This window comes from Triticum urartu, chromosome 3A (genome assembly GCF_056163025.1).
Source record: "Triticum urartu cultivar PI428250 chromosome 3A, HENAU_Tu73, whole genome shotgun sequence".
NCBI classification, from domain to species: domain Eukaryota; kingdom Viridiplantae; phylum Streptophyta; class Magnoliopsida; order Poales; family Poaceae; genus Triticum; species Triticum urartu.
The window spans coordinates 649,610,656-649,620,612 of NC_141875.1; positions in this window are offsets into that span (position 1 = coordinate 649,610,656).

The window sequence follows — 9,957 nt, forward strand, 5'->3', positions numbered from 1 at the left end:
GGGATTTGCGTTGTGTCGTGCTTGGTGCGTTTATTTGCTTTGTCTTTTGGACCTCGTTTATGCTTGTTTGCTCTTGTTTGGTTTGTGCTTTCGAGACCTTTCCTCATATGGTGTAAGACATATGCACTTTATCTATCGTAGTTAACTTATGTGTGTGCTATCTTGTCTAGTGATAGATATGCCTTGTCTCTATAATATAGGGGGAGCTTTGATCCTAGTATTCGTGTGCCGTGCAGTCCAAAGCACTCATCTAGGTGGCACACATCTAGGGGGAGCCCGTCTATATTCTAGAGAGGAGGGGTTTGCATTTACTTAATTTTATTTTCCTTGTGCAAATCCCGTATTGTCATCAATCCACCAAAAAGGGGGAGATTGTAAGGGCATATTTATCCCTAAGTGTTTTGGTGATTGATGACAATGCATTTGCGGACTAATCGTGTGCCTTGAGTATTCCAGACACTTCATTGCTAGGCACAAGATGATTGGGTGCTCCCCGAAGACTGATGAAGACGGCGTCTTTTCTACGTTTCTTTTTGGTGGATTTAAGTCATAGGAAAGCTGTACTATTAAGAGGGGGTCCGCGTTGGAAAGGTTTGGGTGGACGTACACGTCTCCTTCTTGTCCCCTCCTTTTTCCTTGGAGCTTCCTCCATTTTCTTGCAGGAAAATGGTAGTACCGTAGGCATCCGCGGTAGTACCGCGCGGTGGCGCGGTAGTACCGCAGGTGCCCACGGTAGTACCGCTCCCCTGGAGCCGCACTACCGCTGCCCACCAGGCTAGTGCCGCCCCTTTGCGGTAGTAGGGACGGATGTAATTTTTTACATCCGCACCTACCGCGGTAGTATCGTTTTCTCCGAGCGGTAGTACCGCGCTATGCAGTCAGGCAGTAGTACCGCCCCTCGACGGTACTACTGTGTCGGGTTTTTGCTACTTCCATTTCTTTGCGGAAGTAGGCACGAAAGTTCCCTTACCTTGGCTGGGGTTTTTTGCCTTGCGGTAGTACCGCATGGGGGGCACGGTAGTACCGCGCGTGCGGAAGTACCGCCCCCAGCTCCTGCGCGTCTGTTTATCTTTACTGTCGCTGGGGTTGCGGCAGTACCGTGGGTCGGTACGATAGTACCGCACAGCCGTGCGGTGGTACGGCTTGGTTGCAAACAATAGTACCGCGCGGCCTTGCGGTAGTACCGCTGGCCAGGCGCGGTAGTACCGCTAGCCGCGGGCTGGTTGGTGGGTAACGGTTTGATCCTTTTCCCACACTATATAAGGGGTCCCCTTCTTCCCCGTTGACTCACCTCTTCCACCCCCAAGCTCCATTATTTCTCTAAGCTCCATTTTCACCCGATCTCACTCCCTAGCCGACCAAACTTGTTGATTTGCTCGGGAGTGGTTGAGAAGGCCTCGATCTACACTTCCACCAAGAGATATTTGATTCCCCCCACTAATCCCTTGCGGATCTTGTTACTCTTGGGTGTTTGAGCATCCTAGACGGTTGAGGTCACCGCGAAGCCATAGTCCATTGTGGTGAAGCTTCCTGGTGTCGTTGGGAGCCTCCAATTGAGTTGTGGAGATTGCCCCAACCTAGTTTGTGAAGGTTCGGTCGCCGCCTCCAAGGGCACCAATAGTGGAATCACGGCATCTCACATTGTGTGAGGGCGTGAGGAGAATACGGTGGCCCTAGTGGCTTCTTGGGGAGCATTGTGCCTCCACACCGCTCCAACGGAGACGTACTTCCTCTCAAAGGGAAGGAACTTCGGCAACACATCCTCATCTCCACCGTCTCCACTCTTGGTTATATCGTGCCTTTACTTGTGCAAGCTTATTTGTTTCATATATCTTGCTTGCTTGTGTTCCTATCCTTGTTGCATCATATAGGTTGCTCACCTAGTTGCATATCTAGACAACCTACTTTGATGCAAAGTTTAAATTGTTGAAGAAAAGCTAAAATTTGTTAGTTGCCTATTCACCCCCCCCTAGTCAATCATATCGATCCTTTCAGCGATATAAGTCATACTGCTTACCAGCATGTCATACTTTGGTTCGGTGGTATTGTTGGATGAAGCGGCCCGGACCGGCATTACGCGTACGCTTACGCGAGACTGGTTCTACCGACGTGCTTTGCACACAGGTGGCTGGCGGGTGTCAGTTTCTCCAACTTTAGTTGAACCAAGTGTGGCTACGCCCGGTCCTTGCGAAGGTTAAAACAGCACCAACTTGACAAATTATCGTTGTGGTTTTGATGCGTAGGTAAGAACGGTTCTTGCTAAGCCCGTAGCAGCCACGTAAAACTTGCAACAACAAAGTAGAGGAGGTCTAACTTGTTTTTGCAGGGCATGTTGTGATGTGATATGGTCAAGACATGATGCTAAATTTTATTGTATGAGATGATCATGTTTTGTAACCGAGTTATCGGCAATTGGCAGGAGCCATATGGTTGTTGCTTTATTGTATGCAATGCAATTGCGCTGTAATGCTTTACTTTATCACTAAATGGTAGCGATAGTCATGGAAGCATAAGATTGGCGAGACGACAACGATGCTACGATGGTGATTAAGGTGTCGCGCCGGTGATGATGGTGATCATGACGATGCTTCGGAGATGGAGATCACAAGCACAAGATGATGATGGCCATATCATATCACTTATATTGATTGCATGTGATGTTTATCTTTTATGCATCTTATCTTTCTTTGATTGACGGTAGCATTATAAGATGATCTCTCACTAAATTTCAAGATAAAAGTGTTCTCCCTGAGTATGCACCGTTTCCAAAGTTCGTCGTGCCCAGACACCATGTGATGATCGGGTGTGATAAGCTCTACGTCCATCTACAACGGGTGCTGTTTTGCACACGCAGAATACTCAGGTTAAACTTGACGAGCCTAGCATATGCAGATATGGCCTCGGAACACTGAGACCTAAAGGTCGAGCGTGAATCATATAGTAGATATGATCAAAATATTGATGTTCACCATTGAAAGCTACTCCATTTCACGTGATGATCGGTTATGGTTTAGTTGATTTGGATCACGTGATCACTTAGAAGATTAGAGGGATGTTTTTCTAAGTGGGAGTTCTTAAGTAATATGATTAATTGAACTTAAATTTATCATGAACTTAGTACCTGATAGTATGTTGCTTGTCTATGTTTGATTGTAGATAGATGGCCCGTGCTGTTGTTCTGTTGAATTTTAATGCGTTCCTTGAGAAAGCAAAGTTGAAAGATGATGGTAGCAATTACACGGACTGGGTCCGTAACTTGAGGATTATCCTCATTGCTGCACAGAAGAATTACACCCTGGAAGCACCGCTAGGTGCCAGGCCTGCTGCTGGAGCAACACCAGATGTTATGAACATCTGGCAGAGCAAAGCTGATGACTACTCGATAGTTCAGTGTGCCATGCTTTACGGCTTAGAATCAGGACTTCAACGACGTTTTGAACATCATGGAGCATATGAGATGGTCCAGGAGTTGAAGTTAATATTTCAAGCAAATGCCCAGATTAAGAGATATGAAGTCTCCAATAAATTCTATAGCTGCAAGATGGAGGAGAATAGTTCTGTCAGTGAACATATACTCAAAATGTCTGGGTATCATAATCACTTAACTCAACTGGGAGTTAATCTTCCTGTTGATAGTGTCATTGACAGAGTTCTTCAATCACTGCCACCAAGCTACAAGAGCTTTGTGATGAACTATAACATGCAAGGGATGGATAAGACAATTCCCGAGCTCTTCGCAATGCTAAAGGCTGCGGAGGTAGAAATCAAGAAGGAGCATCAAGTGTTGATGGTCAACAAGACCGCCAGTTTCAAGAAAAAGGGCAAAGGGAAGAAGAAGGGGAACTTCAAGAAGAACGGTAAGCAAGTTACTGCTCAGGAGAAGAAACGCAAATCTGGACCTAAGCCTGAAATTGAGTGCTTCTACTGCAAGCAGACTGGACACTGGAAGCGGAACTGCCCCAAGTATTTGGCGGATAAAAAGGATGGCAAGGTGAACAAAGGTATATGTGATATACATGTTATTGATGTGTACCTTACTAGAGCTCGCAGTAGCACCTGGGTATTTGATACTGGTTCTGTTGCTAACTGTCGGTGTCAAAACCGGCGGATCTCGGGTAGGGGGTCCCGAACTGTGCGTCTAGGCCGGATGGTAACAGGAGACAGGGAACACTTTGTTTTACCCAGGTTCGGGCCCTCTCGATGGAGGTAATACCCTACTCCTGCTTGATTAATATTGATGATATGGGTAGTACAAGAGTAGATCTACCACGAGATCAAGGAGGCTGAACCCTAGAAGCTAGCCTATGGTATGATTGTTGTGTATGGAGTTGATTGCCTACGGACTACAACCCTCCAGTTTATATAGACACCGGATAGGGTTAGGGTTACACAGAGTCGGTTACAATGGTAGGAGATCTTGAATATCCGCATCGCCAAGCTTGCCTTCCACGCCAAGGAAAGTCCCATCCGGATACGGGACGAAGTCTTCAATCTTGTATCTTCATAGTCCAGGAGTCCGGCCGAAGGTATAGTCCGGCTACCCGAACACCCCCTAATCCAGGACTCCCTCAGTAGCCCCTGAACCAGGCTTCAATGACGACGAGTCCGGCGCGCAAATTATCTTCGGCATTGCAAGGCGGGTTCCTCCTCCAAGTCCTTCATAGAAGATTTGTAAACACCAAGAGTAGTGTCCGGTTCTGCAAAATAAGCTTCCACATATTGCCATAGAGAGAATAATATTAGCACAAATCAAATCTGCTGACGTATTCCGCAATGCGCTGTCACACTACGGCCAAGTCCTTTACTCGAATCGTTTTTACTTTTCCACCTCAGCATGTTTTACGAGGCGGTTTCCTTGGCACGTCTTGTCAAAGCAGAGATCGTGTGCCCCCCTTCACGGGATTCTCATCAATACGGACGTGGGTAACCCAATCGTGCCCGTTAACATGTTTTCTTGATTAAAGGTGAGTCCCAAACGGTTACGGGAAGGGATCCTGGTATTCAACCTCTTATAAAGAGACCAAGGCCTTACTCCTTTTTCCAATCTCAAACGAGTTCGCCCGTCGCCTCGAGTTCCAACACCCTAGGCTTCAGATTCCAGGCGCTTCGGGCCTTCGACAATGCCCGGTTCCGACCTTCAAGGCCGATGGATGCCCTCCTCCGTCATGGAGGAGGATGTGCTAAAGTGGAGAGAGGCTAAGTTCTTGACCGCCTAAATTCCGCATAGGTTGCCTGCTCAAGGGCAGGCTATTCCCAATCCCCAGCCCGGTGAGAGCGTAGTGTTCATGTCTCACTTCCTTCGGGGGTTAGGCTTCCCGATGGATCCCTTCGTGAGGGGGCTGCTGTTTTATTACGGGCTGGAATTTCATGACTTAGCTCCGGAGTCCATCCTCCACATCTCCTCATTCATCGCTGTGTGCGAAGCGTTCCTCCGCGTTACTCCTCACTTCGGTTTATGCCTCAAGACTTTTGGAGTGGATCCGAAGATGATCGAGGGACGGCACGCAGAGTGCGGAGGTGCTGTCATCAGTAAGAATGCCGATGCTCCATGGCCCGAGGGCTCCTTTCAAGAGGAGCTCGGCTTGTGGCAACGAGAGTGGTTCTATATCACCGCTCCCAGGAGTGCCAAGTGGGTGGCGCCTCCTGCCTTTCGCTCGGGTCCCCCACCACGGCTAGCGTCATGGGTCAACAAAGGATTAGATTGGGGATTATCCAAAGACGTGCCCCTGTTGCAGGGCCACATTAGGGATCTCTTAAAAGGAGATCTCAACCTGGTCAAGGTGACGCAGGTCATGCTGATTCGCCGAACATTGCCCGGCAAACGTCGCTCCCTTCGTTTGTGGGAGTTTAATCCAGAGGGACCACGAGCTCTCCAGCATTTTATGGGCGCAACGCCCGCGGAGATGTATAGACTGTTCTTCGGATCACAAGAGATGTGTCCGGATTTAACCGAGGACGCAGGCCTAAGCTGCAATTGCCCGGATACTCAAATAAGCAACCTTGTGCCCGGACCTTCTATCCGTATAATTGTCATAAACTTGCCCCTAAAAGAGCCGTCCTTTTAAACAGGAGTGGATAGCGACGGCAAAGCTGATCAGGTGTCCGGCTCCCCTTCCTGAAACCAGGCCGGATCCCGTGCTGGTCAGGATGCTAGAGATAATGCCTTTGGAGGGGGAGGACAAGGAAGCTATGGCCTCCTCGAAGGAGGCTGCTCCGAAGGGAGGAACCGACAATTCCTCTCCTAAGGGGAAGAAGAGAGCCGCCTATGACGACCCGGAGACCATGGCCTCGAAACGGGGGAGAAAATCCTCGTCAGAGGGTCCGAAGCCGGGGAGTTCCTCAGCCGGACCACGCCCTCAAGGGGATCAGCCCTCCAGCGAGCCGTAAGTAGAGAGAGGTTTTACTTTTGAGGGATGAGAGAAATCCTTGATTTATATCTGAGAAGACTAACCGAAATTTTACCTTATAGCTCGGACCTCAGCCCTTCTCAGCAGAGCTCGTCTTCGGGGGATCTTCTTCTGGAGATGATGGAGAGCGGGACGCCTCCCCCTGCCGTACCGCCTAGCGAGGCGGGCGACCCTGAGGTGTCATCGCGGAGGGTTTCTCCGAATCCGGCAGGGGTGGAAGATAACTATGTGCCCCCCCAAGGCTCTCCTCGTCCGGCCTTCGAAAGAGGCCATAGGACAAGTCCGGCACCATCTGGTGCTCGGCCGGAGGAACTAAAGATTCTGCTGGGGCGAGCTTCTATCTCAGAAGAGCATCGTGCATTGATGGGCACGGTGATTGAAAGGATTTCATCCGCAGAAAGCGGATTGCATGAGGCCGTCAAAAGTTTACTGACGGGTTTTGAGGTACGTTAGATAATGTACACTTTTGTTAGTTGCGCATAAATAAGATGCGCCCTGTGTAGATAGTAGCCCCTGAGACTCTGCGCGTTGTCAAGAAATGACGGCACGCAGAGGATCATAATCCCAGGTCTAAGATGTCGCCTTTGAATGTAGGTGGCGAGGTGTCCGGAATCAAGCCGAACTGATGATGTGGCCGAACTAAAGCGGCAACTGGATGTGGCAGATGCCGACATCACGCTTGTCAACAAGCGGCTTGATGAGGCTCAAGGCAAGTAATTCTTCGGGCGACATTAGGTAAGAGGAGCTTCATGCCAGTGTCTTACAATGTGTGTGCTTGACGCAGATGGTACGGCCGCCGTGGAGAATCTTAGGGCAGAACTTGCTCGAGCTAAGGAGCAAGCCAGAAAAAGCGATGTGGCTGCCGAGAAGGCCCTTGAAGAGCTGAGAGCCGAACAGGCTGCTCACTGCCAAAGCAAAGAAGAGATGGCCGAGAAGTTAAAGAGCGCTGCAGACCGTTGCAAACTTCTTGAGAAAGAAGACCGGGCGAGACAGACGGACTTAGAGAAGGCCGTTGCCGATGCCAAGGACGCTCACTCTGCGATGAGAGCTGCGAAAGAGGAGCTGCGTCAGGCCGAATAGACTGCGGCTGGAAAGCCCTTTATGCTGCGGAGGAAGTTTTGTGATCCGAAGTTTGCTCCGTTGGACCGATGTGGAGTGTGGAGGACACCTATCTGGATTTGGCAGCAAGTGCTGCTGATGCGACCGAACACTTTCAAGATCTAGAAGATCGCGAAGTGGAAAAGCTTTTCTGGTCACAGTTCCACAATCCAGAGCGTCCACTGGCAGTGGACGATCGCCTGGCCCAATGGGCCGAACTGAATAGATTGTACGGACTCGCCATGAAGTACGTCATGGGTCATATGTGGCCTGGGAGATCGGAGCCGAAGAGTTATTTCAGCTTGCTGCAGCAATTCCTTGACGCGGTGCCGCGTATAAATGCAATGAAGAGGTCAGCATGCATAGAGGGCGCACGGATGGCTCTTGCCCGTGTTAAGACATACTGGGCAGAGATGGAGACCACCGTTATTGCGTCCCGAGATTCGGACAAAAGCCGAGTACCCTCCGAGCACTATTTTCAGGAAGTTCTTGAAGGCGCTCGTGTAATAGAGACGCAGTGCCCGAAAGATGCTATGTTATGATAGCATATGTAATTATAAAGTAATATTTTGATAAATTGTAGTGGCCTTTTTTATACTTGTGCCTCCAAGTATTGTTAACACCTTTTATGCGGCCGTTTTAAGATATATATATATATATATAGAATCTGAAAGATGGCAGTCGTTGGCTTCAGCCCCCACCCACATAGTGCGGGGGTGCTCGCAGAAGACGCATTTTCACACTTAACCCAACGTCTTGGTCCTACAAAGGAGGTGATAGCGCAGCGGGCCAGGCAACCGGACTATAATGCTTTAACACTTTCACTTAGCCATAGGAGTTTGAAAATGAGACTCTTTAGGTAGCTCCTTGGTGGCAACTGCGCTCATCCGAATTCGGGGCGCGTAAGTGCCTGACCGGGAAGCGGCCCTTCGTTAAAGCGGAGGAATCCGATAGATTCCGATCGGTCATCGAGTGGCTGACCAGTCTCACGCTACATCATGATAGTCAGTTTTCGGCTTTCTCTACTGAGGTGCTCGCCCTGGCCGAACCGGGGGCACAATCGCAGTAGTTCTCCTGGTGCTACCTTAGCTGATAGAGCGGAACGTAAGGTAGCCGAACTCAGGAGCCGGGCAACCCAACATTTGACCAAAGACATGATTCGGAGCTGATGCATATAATGCCAAAACTCGCAACGCCGAACACTCCCTAAGGTGTTCGGTCTTTATGAGTGCGGGCCAAACAACACTCTATTAAAAAAGCCCCTAGTGTCCAGGTACGTGCAAAAATTCTGACGTGGCCATATGCCAAGACGCCAGCCTCCTCCTTGGTTATATTAGAAAGAAAAAAACCAGGGGATGTGTAGCAACAAGAGACAGTAAAAAAGGTTTACGCAGGGTCTTAATCTAAAAAGAATCCTTTAGGACGGGTCCCTACTGCACGTCTGCGCCTGTGTCTCCGTTGTGCCGTATCCTGGACGGGAGCCGCACGACGTTCATCTGTAAAAGAGAGGAACTGAGTTGAAAAAGGGTCGTGCCGAAAAAGTTTAAAATAAGCAAAGTATAAAGTAAGATATATAAGTTTGAGCTTTATTGTTTCTTATTGTATATGCGTGGAGCCCCTAGTGCGGGGGTATATGGCTTCTAGGCCTGCATCAATGATGATTTTGCACCGAACTTGTCTATCCGCGTTCGTGGTCTTAAATGACCTATTTTGAAGTTTTTTGGCCGGTGAGGCCATTTTGCTGTGGGGCTGTCAAAGCGGCCGCACAGTCCTCCGCTTTGGGAGGCGCACTTTAGTGCTTCCCCTTCAAAGAGATGATGCCTCGTGGACCGGGCATCTTAAGCGTAAGAGATGCATAATGCGGTATTGCGTTAAAGCGAGCGAAAGCTTCGCGTCCCAGTAGTGCTTGATAGCGACTTGAGAACGGGACGATGTGGAAGGTCAGCTTTTCGTGGCGGAGGTTATCGGCAGAGCCGAATGTGACTGTGAGCCGGAGAAAACCCGTACAATGGGTGTCCGAACCAGGTATTACCCCTTGAAATGAGGTTTTGCTGCGGCGGCTTCTTGCTGGGTTTATCCCCATGTGCTGGATTGTATCCTGATATATCAAGTTTAGTCCACTGCCGCCGTCCATAAGGACATTTGAAAACTTGAGTCTGCCAATTATTGGATCGAGTATCAAGGCAGTCCAGCCTACATTCTTGATGTTCCTAGAATAATCTAGCTGATCGAAGATGGTCGGTTTTGACAACCAGTGGCAGGACCCTTTGGGCCGTGTGGTGTGTACCTTTACGGACGCCGCACGTTTTGTTATATGAAGTGAGTTCACTTTTTTTACTTCTTGTGGGAAGTTCTTTTGTTTCCTGGTGTTCTGCTTTTGGGGTTCGTCCTCGTCTTCGCTTGGCGTGTCGAGCCCCTTGTGTTCGGCATTGAGTCTGCCGGATTGTTTGAA